At 40.7% G+C, this 23,948-nt stretch overlaps 1 protein-coding gene across 12 annotated transcripts in view; it reads right to left on the reverse strand.

Moving 5' to 3' along the window:
• The window catches only part of MRTFA (myocardin related transcription factor A), a 347,988-nt gene that overhangs the window by 322,005 nt on the left and 2,035 nt on the right, over positions 1–23,948 (reverse strand). For 2 of the 12 annotated variants that reach the window (XM_077168931.1, XM_077168926.1), the window contains exon 1: positions 20,845–23,948. The exons of 9 other annotated variants lie outside the window; for them this stretch is intronic. The gene's annotated coding sequence lies outside the window, so the exon portion shown is untranslated. The remainder of the gene's footprint in view (positions 1–20,844) is intronic. One more of the 12 variants, XM_077168925.1, reaches the window with a different exon arrangement.

The following is a 23,948-nucleotide window of genomic DNA, read 5'->3' on the forward strand; positions in this document are numbered from 1 at the left end:
GCCTAGATTGCCTTTACAAGACTGTCGGTATATGAGGAGATTTGAAGCTGCCAGAAAAGTATGTTCTTAAAGATAATTCATCCCTGGGGGTTTAAACCCACTGTAAGTAGGACCTTTTCTTTTTTTTAATTTTGTATCGATTCATATTATATATTTACATATGACGTAATCATCCAAAGTGTACAATCAACGGATCACAATATCATATAGCTGTGCATTTATTATCACAATCACCTTTATTTTCTGTGAAAAATAACATATATAAAAAAACAACAGTAAGCTTCAAAGCACATCACAACAATTAGTGTATTAGTTAGGGTTCTCTAGAGAAACAGAATCAACAGGGAACACTTGCAAATATAAAATTTATAAAAGTGTCTCACGTGACCGCAGGAACGCAGAGTCCAAAATCCACAGGGCAGGCTGCAAAGCCGACGACTCCGATGGATGGCCTGGATGAACTCCACAGGAGAGGCTCACCAGCCAAAGCAGGAATGGAACCTGTCTCCTCTGAGTCCTCCTTAAAAGGCTTCCCATGATTAGATTTAGCATCACTAATTGCAGAAGACACTCCCCTTTGGCTGATTACAAATGGAATCAGCTGTGGATGCAGCTGACGTGATCATGACCTAATCCTATGAAATGTCCTCATTGCAACAGACAGGCCAGCGCTTGCCCAATCAGATAAACAGGTACCAGAACTTGGCCAAGTTGACACATGTCCCTAACCATGACAGTCCACCCCTTGTCAACTTGGCACCTATATATATATATCACCTTAAACCATACTTAATTTCCAAATGAAAACAAATAAGCACACGTTTTTTGTTTTTTTTTTTACCTGACAATACTCAACTGTCCTGCATATAACTGGAAACACATTAAATCTCTCCAGAATAGGGTGCAAATCCTTGGGCAACATTCATTCTTAAACTTGGTATCTTACAACTTAAATAGTATAACATGAACAAAACAGCATTACAGTCCTCGTTTCTGTAACTGATCACGTGGTCGAAGTTCATATTCATCACTACCTTCTTCCACTACCCATTCCATGTTCCCTTTAACCTCAGCAAGCACTTCAGCTGGCTATGGTTCTTTGCCTGGTGGGGTGACCCAAACCTTCATTCCTGAAGTTTCAGAGCCATTAGTAGTCCTGCCTGGATTGCGTTGTTGCAGTTTTCCATTGATTTTAATCACACGGCATGGTAGTACTAATAGACGCCCTAGGGGATCTCCTATATTCCAAGAAAACTCTTCTTTACCTCCATTATGTAGTTGCAGTCCTACTTCCTTCTGATAGTCAGGGTCAATTACCCCAGACAATAATGTAATCCCCTTCTTGGCTTGTTGATCCAGAGGCTTAAGTAGCCCAAAGTGACCAGGTGGCAATCTTAAAACTTCCAGTTCAGTGGTATCACTGTTGTTTCTCCTGAAGGAAGTACACCCCGTTTTGGAATTAAAACCTGTAGACCAACAGAACTCAGGGTAGTAGGGACAGGAAGCAAAAATTTTCCTAGCGGATCACTAGGGGTAATAGTGAGTGGTACCACACCCATTTCCACCCCTTGGTTCCTGGACCCATGGATCCTGGCTATGGGAGAAACAGCACCATACACCAGACGCTGATTCAGAGCATACACAACTTCCTGGAGAACATTACCTCAGCCTTTCAAGTTTTTGCCACCTAGTTGGCATCGTAATAGAGTTTTCAAAAGGCCATTCCACCGTTCTATCAATCCAGCTGCTTCTGGATGATGGGGAATATGGTAAGACCAGAGAATTCCATGAGCATGTGCCCATTCCCACACTTCATTTGCTGTGAACTGTGTTCCTTGATCCGAAGCAATGCTATGTGGAATACCATGACGATGGATAAGGCATTCTGTAAGCCCACGGATGGTAGTTTTGGCAGAAGCATTGTGTGCAGGGAAACCAAACCCATATCCAGAGTATGTGTCTATTCCAGTTAGAACAAATCACTGCCTCTTCCACGAAGCGAGTGGTCCAATGTAATCAACCTGCCACCATGTAGCTGGCTGGTCACCTCGGGGAATGGTGCCATATCGGGGGCTGAGTATGGGTCTCTGCTGCTGGCAGCTTGGACACTCAGCAGTGGCTGTAGCCAGGTCAGCCTTGGTGAATGGAAGTTCATGTTGCTGAGCCCATGCATAACCTCCAACCCTACCACCATGACCACTTTGTTCATGAGCCCATTGGGCAATGACAGGAGTTGCTGGGGAAAGAGGCTGACTGGTATCCAAAGAACGGGTCATCTTATCCACTTGATTATTAAAATCTTCCTCTGCTGAAGTCACCCTCTGGTGTGCATTCACAAGGGACACAAATATCTTCATGTTTTTAGCCCACTCAGAAAGGTCTATCCACATACTTCTTCCCCAGACCTCTCTGTCACCAATTTTCCAATTATGGTGTTTCCAAGTCCCTGACCATCCAGCCAAACCATTAGCAACAGCCCATGAGTCAGTATACAAACACACCTCTGGCCAGTTTTCCTTCCAAGCAAAATGAACAACCAGGTGCACTGCTCGAAGTTCTGCCCGCTGGGAGGATTTCCCCTCATCACTGTCCTTCAAGAACACCCCAGAAAGGGGTTGTAATGCTGCAGCTGTCCACTTTCAGGTGGTACCTGCATATTGTGCTGAACCTTCTGTAAACAAGGCCCGAGTGTTCTCTTCCTCAGTCAATTCACTGTAAGGAACTCCCCAAGAGGCCACAGCTCTAGTCTGGGAAAGAGAAGGTAATGTGGCAGCAGGAGTGGAAACTATGGGCATTTGTGCCACTTCTCCATGTAACTTACTTGTGCCTTCAGGACCTGCTCTGGCTCTATCTCGTATGTACCATTTCCATTTTACAATAGAGGGCTGCTATGCACGCCCAACTTTATGGCTTGGTGGGTCAGACAACACCCAACTCATGATAGGCAACTCAGGTCTCATGGTTAACTTGGTGGCCCGTGGTTAAGCGGTCAGTCTCTACTAAGGGCCAGTAGCAGGCCAAAAGCTGTTTCTCAAAAGGAGAGTAGTTATCTGCAGCAGATGGTAAGGCTTTGCTCCAAAATCCTAAGGGTCTGCGTTGTGATTCTCCTACAGGGGCCTGCCAAAGGCTCCAGACAGCATCTCTATTTGCCACCGAAACTTCCAGCACCATTGGATCTGCTGGATCATATGGCCCAAGTGGCAGAGCAGCTTGTACAGCAGCCTGGACCTGTCGCAGAGCCTCCTCTTGTTCAGGTCCCCACTCAAAAGTAGCAGCTTTTCTGGTCACTCGATAAGTGGGCCAGAGCAGCACACCCAAATAAGGAATATGTTGTCGCCAAAATCCAAAAAGACCAACTAGGTGTTGTGCCTCTTTTTTGGTTGCGGGAGGGGCCAGATGCAGCAACTTATCCTTCACCTTAGAAGGGATATCTCGACATGCCCCACACCACTGGACACCTAGAAATTTTACTGAGGTGGAAGGCCCCTGTATTTTTGTTGGATTTATCTCTCATCCTCTGACATGCAAATGCCTTAGCAGTAAATCTAGAGTAGTTGCTACTTCTTGCTCACTAGGTCCAATCAACATGATATCATCAATATAATGGACCAGTGTGATGTCTTGTGGGAGGCAGAAACGATCAAGGTCTCTGTGAACAAGATTATGACATAGGGCTAGAGAGTTGATATACCCTTGAGGTAGGACAGTGAAAGTATATTGCTGACCTTGCCAGCTGAAAGCAAACTGTTTCTGGTGGTACTCACTAATAGCTACTGAGAAAAAAGCATTTGCCAGATCAATAGCTGCATACCAGGTACCAGGGGATGTACTGATTTGCTCAAGCAATGATACTACATCTGGAACAGCAGCTGCAATTGGAGTTACCACCTGGTTGAGTTTACTATAATCCACTGTCATTCTCCAAGACCCATCTGTTTTCTGCACAGGCCATATAGGAGAGTTGAACGGGGATGTGGTGGGAATCACCACCCCTGCATCTTTCAAGTCCTTAAGAATGGCAGTAATCTCTGCAATCCCTCCAGGAATACGGTATTGCTTCTGATTTACTATTTTGCTTGGTAGGGGCAGTTCTAGTGGCTTTCACTTGGCCTTTCCCACCATAATAGCCCTCACTGCACGAGTTAGAGAACCAGCGTGGGGATTATGCCAGTTGCTCAGTATGTCTATGCCAATTATACATTCCCGAACTGGGGAAATAACTACAGAATGGGTCCGGGGGCCCACTGGACCCACTGTGAGATGGACCTGAGCTAAAACTCCATTGATCACCTGACCTCCATAAGCCCCCACACTGACTGGTGGTCCAGAGTGACGTTTTGGGTCCCCTGGAATTAATGTCACTTCTGAACCAGTGTCTAATAATCCCCGAAATACGTGATCATTTCTTTCTCCCCACTGCACAGTTACCCTGGTAAAAGGCCGTCAGTCTCCTTGGGGAAGACTTAGAGGAAGATCAACAGTATAAATTTGTGGCAGTGTAATAGGTTTCTCACCCAAAGGGACCTGGCCTCCCCTTCATTCAAGGGGCTCAGGGTCTGTAAACTGTTTCAAGTCTGGAAATTGATTAAGAGGCCATGATTCTGTGTTTTTGTAATTCAGGTTAGACTTCTGTTCCCTTGCCCTGGGACTCTTTCGTTTACACAGCTCCAACAAGAATTCAGTAGACTGCCCTTCTATTGTATTTCTAGGTACCCCATGATTTACTAGCCAATGCCACAAATCTCTGCGTGTAATATAATTTTGATGCCTCCTTTGAGTTTGCTGTCTATTATAATAGCCGCGCCTACCCTGTCTTTGGTGATTAAGTGCTGCCACCTGGCTTCTGCCAACTAGGGATCCTGTCATCCCCATTGTGTTTAAGGATTCCAGCTCAGTGACAGCAGTTCCCACAGTAATATTTGACCTACAGAGAAGTGCAACCACAGAGCTCTTTAGGGATGATGGTGCTAGTCTCACAAATTTATTTCTCACTGTTCTGCTAAAAGGTGCATCCTTTGGACATTCCTGCTGTGTAAGAGCAGGCTTTGCATGATAAATCCACTCTAACATTCCAATCTCTCTAAGCCTCTGGATCCCCTCATCTACATTATACCAGGGCAGTTCTGGCATTTCAACCTCAGGTAATGTTGGCCACCTTTTGATCCATGTTTCAACCAACCACCCAAACAAGCTGTTAACACCTTTTCTAACTGCTCTAGCTATAACATTGAATGCAGAATCTCTGCTTAGTGGGCCCATATCAATAAATTCAGCCTGATCCAGCCTTATATTCCTCCCACCATTATCCCACACCCTTAAAATCCATTGCCACACATATTCCCCTGATTTCTGTCTATATAAATTGGAAAACTCACACAGTTCTTTTGGAGTATAACGTACCTCCTCATGTGTGATACTTTGTACCTCACCTTTAGGGGCCTGTTGGGACTTTAGTCTAGTTATAGGTCTAGAAGAAATGAGGGGTGGTGGGGGTGGGTCATGAAAAGAATTAGAAATATCTTTCAAGTCATTTGCTTCAAGGCCTTCATTTGCAGTTTCATCTGGTGAAACAGGATTAATCACTCTAGGGCTAATCCCTTCAGGAGGAGGTTGGGTGGCCAATTCCTCAAGGCAGGCTGGAGGTGGGGCGGCTATGTCCTCAGGGAAGACTATTACAGGGTTATCTAGAAAAGACTCAGCATGGCCTAGGGTTTCAACCTTGCCTCCAACATCATTATCAATCCATATGTCACCATCCCATTTTTCAGGGTCCCACTCCTTTCCAATCAATGCCCTCACTTTAACAGCAGACACCATGCAAGACTGAGATTTCAGTTTACATTATAAAGTTGCTACTCTAACAATAAGATTCTGAGTCTGATTTTCACAGATCTCAAGTCTACATCTACAGGAAATAAGATTTTCCTTCAGGATACTCATAGAAACGTCTACACCTTTCAGACGGCGCTTAAGCTTCTCATTTGAAGTCTTAAGCCCAACCCTTTCACCCCTTAATGTAGACAGTGTATCTAACAACAACCAACCAACATTTCTATAACTCTTGTTTCTACAAAACTCTGTAAAAGTGTCAAAAACATTATCCCCCAGAGTCTGGCTTCGTACAAGCGAAGCATTAGGAGAACCGAATGATGATATTTTGACTATCTCCTTTGCCAACTCACTCCATGGATTGGCAGTGTCATTCTGATTACAGGAGTCAGAGTCCTTAGTGTCTCTGAGTCCAGTCAGAGTAGAAAACCATTCATAAAAACCCATTTTTAAGATTCTGTTTCTTAAGGACCACTCCTGGTACCAAGATGTATTAGTTAGGGTTCTCTAGAGAAACAGAATCAACAGGGAACACTTGCAAATATAAAATTTATAAAAGTGTCTCACGTGACCGCAGGAACGCAGAGTCCAAAATCCACAGGGCAGGCTGCAAAGCCGACAACTCCGATGGATGGCCTGGATGAACTCCACAGGAGAGGCTCACCAGCCAAAGCAGGAATGGAACCTGTCTCCTCTGAGTCCTCCTTAAAAGGCCTTCGGTGATTAGATTTAGCATCACTAATTGCAGAAGACACTCCCCATTGGCTGATTACAAATGGAATCAGCTGTGGATGCAGCTGACGTGATCATGACCTAATCCTATGAAATGTCCTCATTGCAACAAACAGGCCAGCACCTGCCCAATCAGATAAACAGGTATCACAACTTGGCCAAGTAGACACGGGTCCCTAACCATGACAATTAGTTATAGAAAAGATTTCAGAGTTTGGTATGGGTTACAATTTCACAATTTTATGTTTCTACTTTTAGCTGCTCTAAGATACTGGAGACCAAAAGAAGTATTGATAAGATATTTCAGCAGTCATACTCATTTGTTCAACCCTACCTTCTCTGTATAACTCCACCATCATCTTTGATCTTTTTCCCACTCTTCAGGGGTATTTGGGCTATGCCCATTCTAGCTTTTTCATGTTGGAAGGGGCTATCGATAATATGGGATAGGGGGATGGAACCAGTTGATGTTCTGGAGAGGCTGGCCCCTCTGCATTTCAGGACTTATCTGGTCCAGAGACACCTGGAGGTTCTAGGTTTCTGGGAAGCTACTCTAGTGTATTGAACCTTTGTAGAATCTTACATAATGCCCTAAGTGTTCTTTAGGATTGGCAGGAATGGTTTTGGTTGGAGTTTGGCAAGTTATGGTAGGCTGCAATGTCTAACTGAAGCGTGTGTAAGAGTGACCTCCAGAGTAGCCTCCTGACTCTACTTGAACTCTCTGAGCTACCAATACCTTATTTGGTACACTTCTTTTCCCCCTTTTGGTCTGGATGTAAGTAGGACCTTTTGATGAAGCTACTTCAATTAAGGTGTGGCCCACCTCATTCAGGTTGATCTTAATCCTTTTACAGGAGTCCTTTACAAACAGAATAAATACATATATAGAGGGAAAAAAAAAAAAAAAGCCAGGGAAGCAAGAAGCTGAAATCAAGGAAACCCAGAACAGAAGAGAGAGAACAGCAGAAGCTACCACGTGCCTTTCCATGGGATAGAGGAGCCAAGGTTCACCAGCAGCTAGTCTTTGGGAGAAAAGCATAATTCATTTGACATTTTCTCAGCCTAAAACCGTAAGCTAATAAATTATCATTGTTCAAGCCAAACCATTTCATGGCATTTGCTTTAGCAGCCTAATACACTAAGAAAGTAGAAATATGGATATTAAACACTCTTCTGGGGCGAGCTAAGAAGGAAGTGAGGAACATGGTAAAGAAAGCCTGCACCATCTTAGAAAAATCTGTATAATCATCAACAGAAAGTTGGTAAAAATGTGAGCATTCAAGGCCCTTCTGGTGAAGTCTCAGAAGGAAATGGGAAGCATGTTACTGGAAACTGGAGGAGAGGTAATCCTTGTCATATAGCAACAGAAAACTTAGATGAATTGTGTCCTTTGGTTGTGTGGGAAGCAAACCTTAAAACCATTAATTTGGATATTTAGATAAGGCACTTCCAAGCTAAGTGTTGAACGTACGTACAGCCTGGTTTCTTCATGCTGTTTACGGCAAAATGTAAGCAGAAAGAGATAACTTGAGGGAAGAACTAATATACAAAAGAAACTAGAACTTGAGGATTTAGAAAATTCTCAGCCAATTTAGATTGTAAAAGATACTAAAATTATGAGATTCACTAAACTCAAACTACAAAGAGAAAGTCAAGGGTGTAACTGGACAATCTTTTGCTAGTGCTGAAGAGATTAGGAATGTAACCCACAGATTCATGGATCCCTTCAACTATCTAAAGCAGATGCCAGAAGTAAAGATGGGATTATCCAATAAAGCTCTGCAGAGGACCCTCTTGTCTACTCTAATGGCATGAATCCCCACACCCTACAGAAGAGATCCAAAAGATTTCTGAGAATCTTTTACCAGATAAAACACTGCCAGCTTGGACTGATAGGGACAGAAAGACAGTGAAACAAAGAAAAGTGGTCAGACTATCGTAATTCTATAGGCAGGGAATAGGCTAATAAAACTACTCAGCTGTAAACATGTACTTTCCTTCAAAAAAAAGGAAGGATAATTCCAAAGGCACAGCCTCAGGCCCATATGCTAGAGAGGATGGAGTCTCAAGCCACAGAGGATTACTTCCAGGTCTTGAAATCTAATGGCATTTTCCCTGCTGTATTTTTAAATTGCTTGGGACCAATGATGTCTTTTTTCCTTTCATTTTGTTCCTTTTAAAATGAGAATGTCTTTAAGTGCTATGCTATATCTGCCCTATCATCATGTTTTCGGAACAGATAACTTGTTTTATAGTTTCACAGATCCACAGAGAGGAATTTTGCCCCTGAATGGATGCCCCTGACTATATTAAGCTGAAAAGTGGCCTCCCAGATAACACCACCTATGTTAATTATGTAAATGAATATCCTTGTTTATAGCAAACGTACATGGAGGTATTATGTGTTCAAGGAGTATGATGTGTGCAAACTGCTCTCAAATTTTCATAACACAGAAAGACAGAAAGGAAGATGGTAAAGGTAACAAAATAGTAAAATTGATGGATCTGTGTATCTGGGAGGGTAGGATTGGAATTCTATGTATAGGGTTTGTATAATTTTTGCAACTGTCCTGTAAATTTGAAATTATTTCAAAATAAAAAGCTTTTAAAAATGACCGTTTAGACCTCCATTTGTTGCTCAGATATGGCCTCACTCTAAGTCCAACTCCGCATGTGAAATCATTGCCCCCCCCCACGTGGGACATGACATTCAGGGGTGAAAGTCTCCCTGGCGTTGTGAGAGGTAATTTCCAGGAATGAACCCAGCCCTGTCTCCATGGGATCAATAAGTTCCATCCTCATCAAAAGGGGGAAAAGAAGTGTAACTAATAAAGTATCAGTGGCAGAGAGAGTTCAAATAGTCAAGAGGCTACTCTGGAGGTTGCTCTTATGTAAGATTCAGTTAGACATTGCTACTTATCAAAACTCACCAAACCCCAACCAGGACCATTCAGACAATCCTAAAGAACACCCTGGGCGATATATAAGATTCCACAAGGGTTCCATTCACTAGTCTAACTTTCCAGAAACCTACAACCTTCAGATGGGTCCCTGGACCAGATAAATCCTGAAACCTAGAGTGCCCACGCTCTCCAGAACATCAGATAGTTCCATCTTCCTACCCCATATTAGTGACAGACCCCTCCAACATGAAAAAGTTAGAATGGCCATAGCCCAAACACCCCTAAAGAGAGGGACAGAAAGATCAAAGGTGATGGTGGAGTTATACAGAGAACAAAGGACTTAGCAAGTGAATATGATTGCCGAATCATTAAATTGATATCTCTTTTAGTCTCCAGTATCTTAGAGCAGCTAGAAGTCAACAACCTAAAATTATGGAATTGTAACTCATGTCAAACTCTGAAATATGTTCTACAACTAATTGTGATGCTGTGCTTTGAAATTTATTGCTTTTTTTTTGTATATATGCTATTTTTCACAAAAAAAGAAAAAAATCGATTGTGGAGATAAAAAATATGTAAACCTTCTAGCCTCCTATATTCTGGAGCAGCCAGAAGGAAAAATCTGAGATGATGGTATCGCAGCCCATGACAAACTCTGGGATCTGTCCTATAAGTACTTGCTGAAGAGCGCTTTGAAAGCTATTGTTTTTTATTTCTTTGCTTTGTATGTATGTTATACTATTCAATAAAAGTTTCACAAAAAAAAAAAATGACCCCTCAGTTGCACATGAACTCCTTTAAAGGTTTGCTTTTGTATAAAGAGTCAATAATAGAGGAGTATGGGGAAAACTAATATCGCATGCTATGGTCTAGAGTTAACAGGAAGACAGCAACAGTGCCACAGTAATACCAGGGGTAAATAACTGGAGGGGAGGGACGTGAGATAGGGGAGATTTTAATTTGATAATTTGTGAGGCTATTTTTATCACCTCTTTGCCTCTTTGGACCAATGAAAATTGTCTATAATTGAGAGTACTGCTAATTGTACAACCAAGTGAGGATCCAAGAAGGCATGGTTTCTGTATTTTGGGCATTATCCATGATGCCCAATGGACACAGGGGGCTGAAAGGTACAATAACTAAGAAGTCAAAAGGCAAACTGATATATATATGTATATATGAAGGAATACTGTGCAGCTACACGTGCCTGACATCATGAGGCACACAATGAACTGCATTAATCTTGGGGACAATGTGTTGTGCAAAATAAGCCAGAAACAAAAGAACAAATATGCTATGGTCTCTTTCAGAAAATTCTCATAAGAAAATTGGAGCCTAGGCTGTGAACTCTTATAGCAGCCATACTTAATCCAAAATTGTATTTCTAGATTCTAAGATGCTATGCTATATGTGTATGAGCTGGTATTTTCCTGGAACTTTGAATACCTCTGTGACACCTAAGATTAAGAGCAGGAGCTCTGCAGTTCTGAGAGTCACCACTGCTACATGCAATAACAGTTAAAGTAACTGAAAAAGAGATCAAGCTTCAATTAGAGATAAAAACGAAGCCAATCTGATTGAGGCTAAGGTAAATCAGAATACAGGGCAAAAGATGATAACAAATGTACTCTAAAGCTTCACCTACTGTATGAGATCAAAGGCAGAGAGGCTTACTGTGTCTAGAATCTAAATTTTCCATAATACAATCTAAATCAACCTGTCAACCCAACACATGGAGACCAGACCAAGAATGAGGCCTTATAATCCTGTATAGCTTAATGTAATATCCAGAGACATCCCAGACTATAGTGAGCTGATAATTAAAAAGTATTGCTACAGTCCCTTGAGGAGCTGGAGTAAAAATATGGAGTCGTTAAACTTTCCCAAATGGGAAACCCCTGGTGGCTCTCTCAAACCTCAGGGACTCCCAAGAAAACAGGCCACGCCCTTGATTTTGAAGCTTGCCCTTATGAAATTCATTTCTGCACTGGAGAAACCAGGACTACCTATAATTATGCCTAAGAGGTGCTTCCAGGAAGCCTCATTAGTTGCTCTCTAAGCCCAACTCTGGAAAGAATATAATGACACTCTCTCCAAGGGGAAACATGATATTAAGGGGTGAAAAGTCTCCCTGACAATATGGAACATGATATCCCCAGGGATGAGCCTGGCCCTAGCACCACGGGATCAATAAAGCCTTTGGACCAAAAGCGAGAAAAGAAAGGGAAGAAAAAAATAAACAAGATAGCAGTGGCTAGGAGAGTTCAAATGGAATCTAAAGACTATTCTGGAGGCTACTGTTATGCAAGCTTCAGCTAGAAGTGCTAATTGCTATGGTTTGTCAAACCCCAACCAACATCATGTCTGTCAACCTTAAAGAACACTTAGGGCTCTAACTGAGATTCTGTAAAGTTTTATGTACTAAGCTTACTTTCCTGAAACCCATTACCTCCAGAGGGTTCCTAGGCTAGATAAGCCCTGAAACCCATAGCGGCCAGCCTCTCCAAAAATATCAACTAATTTCATCCCCCTATCCTATATTATTGACACCCCTTTTCCATATGAAAAAATTAGAAAGGACATAGTCCAAACACCCTTATAGCACGGGAGAAGAATCAAAGGAGAAGGAGGATTTATAACTGAGAAAATAGGACTTAACAAATGAGTATGACTGCTGAATCACTATATTGATATTTCTTTTAGCCTCCAGTGTTTCAGAGAAGCTAGAAGGAAAATCTGAAACTGTGGAACGGTAACCCATTTCTCCGGTGCAGAAATGGATTTCATAAGGGCAAGCTTCAAAATCAAGGGCATGGCCTGTTTCCTTGGGAGTCCCTCTTTTTCAGTGTATGGTAACCCATACCAGATTACGAAATCTGTTCTGTAGCTGCTTGTTGGAGTGCACTTTGAAAATTATTTTTTTTTCTTTTGTATCTATCTTATATTTCACAATAAAAAAAACATTAAAAAATGACACACATACACCCCAAAAAATACTCACATCCTAATCCCTGGCACCTACAAATCTTTTCTTATATGGCAAAAAAAGGAGAGGGAAGATCTTTGCAGTTGTAAAATAAATTAAGGATCTTGAGATGGAAATATTATCCTAGATTAGCTAAATGTTTTGTACTCCAGAAAAGCCTGTGTTCTTTTAATCCATCCCTGTGGGTGCAGATCTACAACAGGTGGGACATTTTGCTTAGGGTATTTCCAGCCCATTCAAGATGGGGATTTCTTAATTTCCTTGCTGGAGTCTTTTCTGAGAGGATAAAATGCAGAAATATTTTGGAGAGCTCAGAAAACCTAACAGAGAAACTCCCAGCAACATTTTGAAGAGAAGAATCAGCAGGCATCGTCATATGACTTTCCACATGACAGAGGAACCCCAGATGCCAGCAGTCTTTCCTCCAAAAAGGTAACCTCTTGTTGATGCCGTAATCTGGGCATTTCCACAGTCTTAGAATTGTACTTCTAAATTAATAAACCCCCATTTCTGATATATTGAATTCCAGCAGCTTTAGCAAACCAAAACAGGCTCTAAACACATACCCTTATAAAAGAAAGAGAGATTTGACATAGAGAAGAAGAGGACATAGCGGAGAAGACGATGTGAAGATGGAGCAAAGAGAGATTTGAAGATGCTGACCCTGAAGACTGAAGTGATGTGGCCACAAGCCAGGGAAGGCCTCAGCCACAAGAGGCTGGAAGAGGCAAGAAAAAGTGTCTTCCTCTAGAGCCTCTGGAAGGAATGCAGCTGTCCTAACACCTTATAAATTTGACCCAGTAAAATTGACTGAGGACTTCTGACTTCCAAAACTCGAAGGGAATAATTATGTGTTGTTTAAAGCTACCAAATTTGTGGTACTTTGTTACAGCAGTCACAGGAAACTAAGAAAGATATCTTTGGCAAAGGTTATTATGGTGGAGGTGGAGAGAAGTGATTAGATTATGGCTGTATTTTTAAGGTAGAACCAACAGGATTTGCTTAGAGACTGTATATGAAGTGGGGGAAAAAGAGAAGATGACTCCAAGCTTCTTATGTGATTAACTACAAGAGTTATCATTTACTAACCTAGGGAAAATTCAATGACTCAGCAACATATAAGCCAGTGGTGACCTCACTAAAAACTGTTTTAGTGGAATTTGACCCTGGATACCAGATTATAGTAGTCCACAAGTACCACCTTCTTACAATTTATTTTGAACACTGCTTTCTTTCTGGTTGTTATTTATCTGACCATTTCCTTCCCCTTTACCTAACTCCAATCTTTACTAGATCAAAGTTCAATTAATAAGTTGATTTATTCTCAAAAGGACTGAGGGAAATATGTTCAGGACACTGTCCTCTAAGATAAGGACAACAGGGTCAAGAGACGGGATAGGTCACTCCTATTCATTCAACAAGTATTTATGCCATGCCAGGCACTGTGCTAGATACCGGGAATACAGCAGTGAAAAGACATACATGGTTCCTGGCCTCATGAAGCTTATGAGAAAACAAACAAAATAATTACACAATTATTTAGCTGTAATTTTCTCTAGTGCTATGAAAAAGAAACTTTGGGTACTATAAAAATTAACATGGGAACACGGCGCTACCTTTCGGGGCTTTTCTTTTACGGGCCAGGCTTCCGATAAGCAACCATGTCGAAAGGACCTGCGATTGGCATTGATCTTGGCACCACCTACTCCTGTGTGGGTGTCTTCCAGCATGGAAAAGTGGAGATCATTGCCAATGATCAGGGGGACCGAACAACTCCGAGCTATGTCGCTTTTACTGATACCGAACGATTGATCAGTGACGCCGCGAAGAATCAAGTTGCAATGAACCCCACAAACACGGTTTTTGATGCCAAACGTCTGATTGGACGTAGATTTGACGATGCTGTTGTGCAGTCTGATATGAAGCATTGGCCTTTTGTGGTGGTGAATGATGCAGGAAGGCCTAAGGTCCAAGTAGAATACAAGGGCGAGACCAAAAGTTTCTATCCAGAGGAAGTATCGTCTATGGTTCTCACAAAAATGAAGGAAGTTGCAGAAGCTTATCTTGGGAAGACTGTGACCAATGTTGTTGTCACGGTGCCAGCTTATTTTAATGACTCTCAGCGTCAGGCCACCAAAGATGCCGGTACCATTGCCGGCCTCTATGTACTCAGAATCATCAACGAACCAACTGCTGCTGCTATGGCTTATGGCTTAGACAAAAAGGTTGGTGCTGAAAGAAACGTGCTGATCTTTGATTTAGGAGGTGGCACTTTTGATGTGTCAATTCTCACCATTGAAGATGGAATTTTCGAGGTCAAATCAACAGCTGGAGACACCCACTTAGGTGGAGAAGACTTTGACAACCGAATGGTCAATCATTTTATTGCAGAGTTTAAGCGCAAACATAAGAAAGACATCAGTGAGAATAAAAGAGCTGTCCGCCGCCTCCGTACTGCCTGTGAAAGAGCTAAGTGTACCCTCTCTTCCAGCACCCAGGCCAGTATTGAGATTGATTCTCTGTATGAAGGAATCGACTTCTATACCTCTATAACCCGTGCCCGGTTTGAATGCTGACCTGTTCCGTGGCACTTTGGACCCTGTGGAGAAGGCCCTCAGGGATGCCAAGTTCGACAAGTCACAGATCCATGATATTGTCCTTGTGGGCAGTTCTACTCGCATTCCTAAAATTCAGAAACTTCTCCAGGATTTCTTCAATGGGAAAGAGCTAAACAAGAGCATAAACCCTGATGAGGCTGTTGCTTATGGTGCAGCTGTCCAGGCAGCCATCTTACCTGGAGACAAATCTGAAAATGTTAAAGATTTGCTGCTGTTGGATGTCACTCCTCTTTCCCTTGGCATTGAAACTGCTGGTGGAGTCATGACTGTCCTCATCAAGCGCAATACCACCATTCCCACGAAGCAGACACAGACCTTCACTACCTATTCTGACAACCAGCCTAGGTGTGCTCATTCAGGTTTATGAAGGTGAGCGTGCCATGACCAAGGATAACAATCTGCTTGGCAAGTTTGAACTCACTGGAATACCTCCTGCCCCCCGTGGTGTACCTCAGATTGAAGTCACTTTTGACATTGATGCCAATGGCATCCTCAATGTGTCTGCTGTAGATAAGAGCACAGGAAAAGAGAACAAGATAACCATCACAAATGACAAGGGTCGTTTGAGCAAAGAAGACATTGAACGCATGGTCCAGGAAGCTGAGAAGTACAAGGCTGAAGATGAGAAGCAGAGGGACAAGGTGTCTTCCAAGAATTCACTTGAATCTTATGCATTTAACATGAAGGCAACAGTTGAGGATGAGAAACTTCAAGGCAAGATCAATGATGAAGACAAACAGAAGATTCTTGACAAATGTAATGAAATCATCATTTGGCTTGATAAAAATCAGACTGCAGAGAAGGAAGAATTTGAACATCAGCAGAAGGAGCTGGAGAAGGTCTGCAACCCCATAATTACCAAGCTGTACCAAAGTGCAGGAGGCATGCCAGGAGGAATGCCTGGGGGCTTCCCTGGTGGTGGAGCACCTCCTTCTGGTGGTGCATCTTCTGGACTCACCATTGAAGAGGTCGATTAAATTCAATCGGCACACATACTTCAGCACTCTTCCACGATAAAAAATTGAAGGACCTAAATTTGCAGCACATTCTGTAGCAGTTCAGCTGCTATACAAAATTCCTGGGCATTCTTAATACTTGACTACGGAATATGTGCACAGGGAAAGGATGTAACATTGCACTTTATTAGTACTGTATTGTAAGTGGAAAATGCAATGTCTTAAATAAAACTATTTAAAATTGGCAAAAAAAAATTAACATGTATTTAATACATATTACATGCTAAATTATTTACACGTAACTTTATTTACTTAACACTATCCTATGAGGAAACAGACACTGAGAAAGATTAATTCCCTTGCCCAAGATCACAGAGCCAGTGAGTGACAGAGCCATGATTAAAAACAGGTACACTAGCCTTTCAGTAGGAACCACCACCTTGCATTAATTCGCCAAAATGTCAAACACAAAGGGGAAAGAAGAGAGGCACCTGCTATCTGTTTTCTAGATCTTTTAGAAAACATGTTCCTTTGGTCACATACATGCAAATCTACAAGAAAGGTGATATCACAGACATCAAGGGAATGGGCATATTTAAAAAGGAATGCACAACTGTAACCATGGCAAAACAAAAAGAGTCTGCAATGTTTGGGTGCACAGGTGGTTCAGTGGTAGAATGCTCACCTTCTATGAGGGAGACCCAGGTTCAATTCCTGGACCATGCACACACACACAAAAAAGTAAAAGAGTCTACAATATTAACCAGAATGTTGTTGGTATCGTAAAGAAACAAGTGAAGGGCAAGATTCTCGCCAAGAAAAATTATGTGCATATCTAGCACATTAAGCACTCTCAGAGCAATGCTTCCTGAAGGATGGAAAGGAAAATGATCAGAAAAACAAAAAGGAAGCCAAGGAGAAAGGTTCAACTGAAGTGCCTGCCTGCTCCACTCAGAGAAGCACACTTTGAGAGAACCAATGGAAAGGAGCTTGAGCTAGTGGAGCCTATTCTCTATGAATTCATGGCATAAGAGATGTAAGAAATAAAACTAAAATACTTATGGGCTGTAAAAAAAAAAAAGAAAGAAAGAAAGAAAAATTACCATAAGGATACTGTAAAAATGTGAAAGCCTCACAAGAGTTAGGGAGGGTCATCCAGGTAAAGTTTTGAGAATCCTTACTCTAGAAAGAACTTTCTAAGCTTTCTAAGCTCACTTGATGAAGGTGAATTTTGGGCAATGTTCAAAAATCCCTTAACACTCTCCAAATAGAACAAAAGGTTACACTATAATTAACTCAGTTTTATTTAGGCACCCAACAGGTTACTAGACATGTTGAAAATGAAATGTCATGAATAGCTTGTCCAAACAGTTCAGGTCATGTCCAGTTTTCATATATTCTGATTCTGCCAGGTTTACTTTCAAAATCAGGTTTCAGGTAAAAGTCAAAGAAGGGAGGAGAAATCATGCTATAGAGTGAACAATTTTAGGAAAATAATTAATAATTGTTTAACTCAGTGCATACAAAGACTAATGACAGAGATCACACAAATGAACCAACACAGCCTATAAACTTTTACTGGGTGGTAAAGGAAATTCTTAAAGGTATTTAATGTCAAATCACTAGCCTATGATCCGCCAGACTCTTTGTTCCCAGGTTCCATTCCAGGACAAAAACAAAAAATCTGTGCAGAAAGGCAATCTCAACAAGATGTGAAACGCTTCAGTTAAATCAATAAAATAGAACATAATACCAGAACATCATTGCCTTCAACGCCACCAACTTGAGGATATTCCCTGGAGTATTAGAATTAAAAAAGGTAGTCCTGAAAGGAAGCTTTAGTTCAAGTGATTCTTTTTCATGAAAAGTGATTATTCCATGTCCCAAGATGAAAAAGAAACCAACACTTACTCTTTTTTAATTTCTAAATTCTTGTTCCCCATCTCTGCCTCTTAAAGGAAAGGTAAGGCAACATATACATGGCAAACTCAAAACGACTACTCTAAATATATCATACCAACAAAATGTAAAATCAACAATAAAGCTGAAGCTTCAACCCGATAATACCACTATAATACCAAAATGCAACTTGATGTCCTAAAGTACAAAGAGAAGACAGCTTTCCAAATTTCTGTAAATTATGTGGTAGTGAAAATATGTACAAATTAACCACGATTAAGAGACCCTGGTGTCATTTACACCATTGAGTTAAAAAGACACTGAAACCCTAACAAAAAGTCTAAAAACTGGGGCATTATAGTATGTCCTTATTTAGTATTCATTGAATAATTTAAGATGTGAGGTCATCAATATTGTTTTCCATCTGAGAATAGCAACAAGATACATATAAGGAATTTTGAAAGAATACTGTGAGAACTCCAACACTTTATCACCACAAAAAATTCTTACCACAAGTAACATTTTCATCAACCTATGCAAATTAAACAGTAACAGACATTTACTGGAGACAAGTTAGGTATTCCATAAACATTATCAGAGAGAGCATGCACCTTTTAGTTCAAAGACAAACATGATTCAAATCTTTACTGTGATCTTCCTTAGTTCAGCTCTCCAAGCTTCTCTTTCCTCATATGTAAAGTGGTGCAACCCTACTTACCTTATGTAGTCTGGGTGGGGATTAATGAGGTAGCATGACTACCATAGGCATAGATGCCACTGTTACTTCTCTTTCCATTTCTCCACGATCTTAGAACAACCTCAGGCTGTATTAACTCCATAGTACAGATGAGAAAACAGCACAAGAATGTTAAGTAATGAGCCTACCATAACAGAGCTAGTAATTGTCAGTACCCAGATCTGCTGATGCCCTTAAACTTGACAGGTTACTTCACAGATTATTTTATTCTCTTATAGTATGGAATTTTTTCAATTTATACCTGTTATACTTTACATTTTAATACCAGAACAAAGATTTTTCAAAAAATCAAACGTGACATAATTTCTACTCACAAATTTTAGAGGTCAAAAACCTATAATTACTCCACCTATCTTCAACATAACATATAGAGGATACGCTCAGATTTCAGAATGAACCATCCAAATTACTCATAACAAGCTATCATTTACAAACAGAATGAGTTCTAAATGCATATTAGAGTGAGTGCGAAAACAAATGAATAAGACATTCAAAAGTAAAAATATGGTATCTGGAAAAAAGGAAAATAAATTTTCACAATATTCTTTATTCCAGGAGTCCACAGATCTTCTATTACTGCTACATGAGCCAATCTTAAATACAGGGAGAGAAGCTGGCCTGACCTCAGCCACTAAAGAGCCATGGAATCTCAAACCATTTAATTTGTCAGTGCCTCCCTTCAACTAAACAATAAGGGAGTAGTATGTGAGTCACTGAACCACAGAAGTTAAGGCAACTTAAACAATTAATTTCACACAATGCACCCTGGCAGATCACACAATTTCTAATTTAACGCCTACAGTGATATGGAATTCAATTATCTTCCTTCTTAATAGAAGTAACATTTAATATTTTTAAGAATCTGTACATTTTTAAGTAAATACATGTTTTTCTAATATACAAAGATCAGATTTGAGGTTTTAAAATGGCAGAAAGCTTAATCCAATTTTCTTTCATCCTAAGGTAAACCTCTTTACCAGGAAAATACATGATCAATGCCTCTGAAGAGTTTGTCCATCCCAAAGGGGTTTCAAACAATTTGTACTTTCAGTTTCTAAACTTACATATTCCAGATGTAGAAGCGTCTCATAATTTCACTTTCTGTGCCTAAGGCTTCCTTTGAATTCCAGCCAGGTTAAGATTAACCTTGTTCTTACATTCAGCCACAAAGTTTCTCATTCATACACTTTTACTATATATCCTAGGGTCCAAGTTCCACCTCTCAGCTCTTTTGGAGCACATGGACCTTTAAGAATTGCTTTTGGTTAAACCCTACAGATAGAGGACCCAGTATTTTAAAAAGAAGGATGACAAAAGGGCATGACTGATGCTTAATAGGCAGTTGTGCTTCTCCTAGGGTCTTGTTTTCATTGTTCAAAAGGTCAGAGTTCAGCTAAATAGAGCCACAGGTTCACTCTGCTTTGGGAAATAAAAATTATATATACCTAACTACTTAAACTGGAAAAACTGATATGGGAGCAGCAATATTTGACATTTAAATGTCTCTTTCTGATATTCATATCATTCTAATACTTCATTCATCAGACTCCAATCTTATTCAACCACATTAAATAACAACATTTATAATTTAAACAATAAATGTAAAGTTGTTCCAGAAAAGCTTTACATATTTTTGGAATAGGATCTGCCAGCCTCAAGGCAATATTATAAAGTGGGTACCACTATTATCCCCACTTTATAGTTAGGAAACTGAGTCACAAAGAAACTAAACAGTGGCAAGAATATCAAAGTCACACAAGTTAGCAAGCAGCAGAGCTAGGATTAAAACTACCTGAGTATTTATGATTTTAACTACTTATGACTCTACAGCTGCTCAACTATCAATCTGATAAGAAAACGTTCTCTTCAATATCAGAAAAATGAATCCACCCTCACTTTACACATAGGGATCAAATTTTTTTCCTTGGTGTCAATGCTGGCCAAGGCTACTTCAATCATGTAGCCCTAATTCAGTATCCACTTCCACACAGTAGCCTACCATGTGGGAGGCACACTGTAAATAAATGTGTGTAAATATCTGTTAAAAGAACTAAATCTTTACCAGTTTCCTCATCCTTCCAAAGGTAATCTTTCCCACCTGTCCTCCCCCACCCAACTTCCCTAGCACTCCCTATCTTCTTCCAACATTTATTTTCTACTTTACCACTGTGGTATATAGCCTCCAAGATGAATCCCGATGATCCTGACTTCCTGGTATTCACATCCTTATATAGTCCTTTTCCACAATGTATGACCAATAGAATACTGAAGTGATGGTATGTGACTTCTGTGGCTAGGTCATAAAGGACAATGCAGCTTGGTCCCTTCGATTACCTGCTCTGGGGGAAGCCATGTCATGAGGTCATCTGAATAGTCTTGTAGAGATGTCCACTTGGAGAGGAACTGAGGATCCCACCAAAAGCCTGTACCAACATGCCAGCCATGAGCGAGCCATTTTGTAAGAGGATCTGCCAGCCTCAATCAAGCCTTCAGGTGACTACAACCTCAGCTGACATATGAATGCTATCTCATGAGAGACCCTGAGCTGGAACTATGCAGCCAAGACACTCCCAAACTCCTAAGTCACAGAAACTCTCAGAGATAATAATAATGTTTATTGTTTTAAACACTAAGTTTTGGGGTAATTTGTTACACAGCAATAGAAAGCTAATGTATTTACACCTCAAATCTATAAGCTTGAGAGAAAGACTTTCCTTGTTTCTCAAAACTCCATTAAGACCTTAGACATAAACAGTACCGATATTTGTTGAATTGTATCAGTGGGCTATTAGCTTTATTCAATTCTCCTCTTCTCCGAAACATACCCATGTATAACCTACTTCCTATGCCTAGACTACCCACAATCCATCAATGTCCTCCCCTATTCTCTAAAAGACCTTCTGAAATATAACCTCCTGGCCAGTTTTTTCTCAATAGGAGATGATAATGTTCCTTATGTCAGTTGATTCCTATTACCAACCCTAGCATTTACACACATACACACACACACACACTCTCTCACTGTAAATATATATTTGCTCATGTTTCTCTTATATTCAAACACATTTACCGGGTATGTACTATGTCCCAAGAACTGTTCTTGAAACAAAAGAAACAAATATCCCTGCCCTTGCAGAGTATATGCTCTTGCCGTAGACTTCTTTCCAAATGTAATACACAAATCTTTGTTTAATATGAATTCAAATTTCTAATTTCTTCTTTGTAAAATTTAGTTATTCAAAATTACTTTTACTCTGTTCATCGTGTTTAACTGGCCATATGTTTCACAGCATGTCTTTGTACATTTAAATAAATATTTAAGCTGCAGACTCAAGAGAAGTTCATAACTTCTTAACAAACTGTAAAATATCTGTGTCAATGTCCTCAATTCTTGCTGAGCACTCCCACAGACCACACTTTTTAGCAAATACTATCACATTTATAAATAAACATAAAATAAATAAGCTCAGCTACTTCTGTTTGGAATGATCTTCCTCTCCTTCATCTAGCGAGTTAAGATTCAGCTCAAATACCATCTTCTCTTTGAAGCCCTCCCATGTTTTCAAAGGAAAAGCTCCCTTAACTCTCCCATACATTTCTGGGTTTGAACTGGAATTTATTTTACTTGTCTGCCCCTCCAACTAGATTGTGAGCTCCTCCTGAGAAACGGACATATCTCACCTTCATAAGCCAAGCTCTTCGAAAAACACCTGGCACATTTCAGAAATGGAACAACTTTGCTGAATAACTGAATGACTGAATGAATGAAATCATTACTTAAGTGGTACCTGTAATTACTACCAGGTGACCCAAACTTTATGGGTTTGCCCTTAATGAGCAGAGATCCTCTTTTATACTTCTTCTGAAACCCTCCCTCACAGCATTTGGCAGAGCACTGAAGATGTGGAAAGTTTTTATTATGGGATACATATTCCTCTTCCATCTCTCATGCTTTAACCCTAAATAAAAATGTATCCTAATAGATGTGAGGTATGGAAGCCTTTTTAAACAGGGGCTCTTCCAAACAGCTAGCAGCAAAAAACTGAAACAGACACTAGCGCTATACTACACAGTTTTTCTTCACATGTGTAGTTGAAGAAGGCAGTAATGGTTTGCTTCTTTCTAAATCACTTAATTAAACTGAATATCATAAAGCCCTTTGATTGCTAGTAAAAACGCAATGACATTAAGCAAAACTTAGCTTAATAACTTTCAGTCAAAGATTCCACACCCTGCAGTCATGGGGCTGTGAGCCAGCTGGCTTCGCACCTCACCCTGGGAGTTGGTTGCTTTTCATAAGTAAAATCTGGAGTTTTTAGGGGTCTTCTAGAATGAAAACACCTAAGTTTAACCTCTTATTGTGAATAAAGCTTGTAACAGGCTTTGACTTCATACAGAGTAATGATCTTTCAGTCCTTGAAAAGATCTCAAAAACTGGCAACTACAAAGACTTAAAAAAAACTGGTAACTATGTATTCCAAGCATCTTATGGGTTTGAAACTATGAAATAACATATAAAGCGTAGGCATAATTTTACTTAATGACGTATTTCACATTCGTGTATGCACACACTTCATGCCAAGCATAAGCTGGCAACCAGTCAACTGTCCACCAAACTGCCCTTTACTTATGCTACATTTAAAAAAAAAAGGGAGAAAACAGAAATCTAGACAAAGTCAAGCTGGGTCAGTGTTTAAATATACACTAAACAAACCAGCCATTCTCCACAACAAACATTTCTTGAGCCCTTACTTTGTGCTAGGTACTGTGCCAAATATTTTATGTGAATTATTTCATTTAATACCCACAAAAGCCCAAAGGGATATGTATTATTTTCCTCATCTAAATCAGACGAGGAAACCAAAGCTCAAATGACCTCCCCAAAAGACAGCTCTGGGAGCCTTATTCCAAAGCCTCAGCCTTGGCCACTATTGAGTTAGCAATGCTTTCTTAAGATAGAAGGGGGGAAGCAATCAAAAGCGTCCTGACAGGCACTTTCTTAAAGGGTAAAGCTCTTGGCAGCCAACTTTCAGATCTACACAGAGCCCTCTACGCTGGAGGACACTCAGGTTTCTTCACAAGCATCAACAAGTCCAGGTGCGCTTCCCTTGCCTGGGAATCCTGGGAATTGCACATGGATCCTGAGGGCTTGCACAAGATCCGGAGAAAATGCCCAGACACCCGGGGCCCACAGTCAAAACACACCCCGGGTGCATCGAGGGCGGGAACCCCGGCGCCTCGCGCACCAGGCGGCGCGCAGGTGCAAGC

Source organism: Tamandua tetradactyla, chromosome 7 (assembly GCF_023851605.1).
Source record: "Tamandua tetradactyla isolate mTamTet1 chromosome 7, mTamTet1.pri, whole genome shotgun sequence".
NCBI classification, from domain to species: domain Eukaryota; kingdom Metazoa; phylum Chordata; class Mammalia; order Pilosa; family Myrmecophagidae; genus Tamandua; species Tamandua tetradactyla.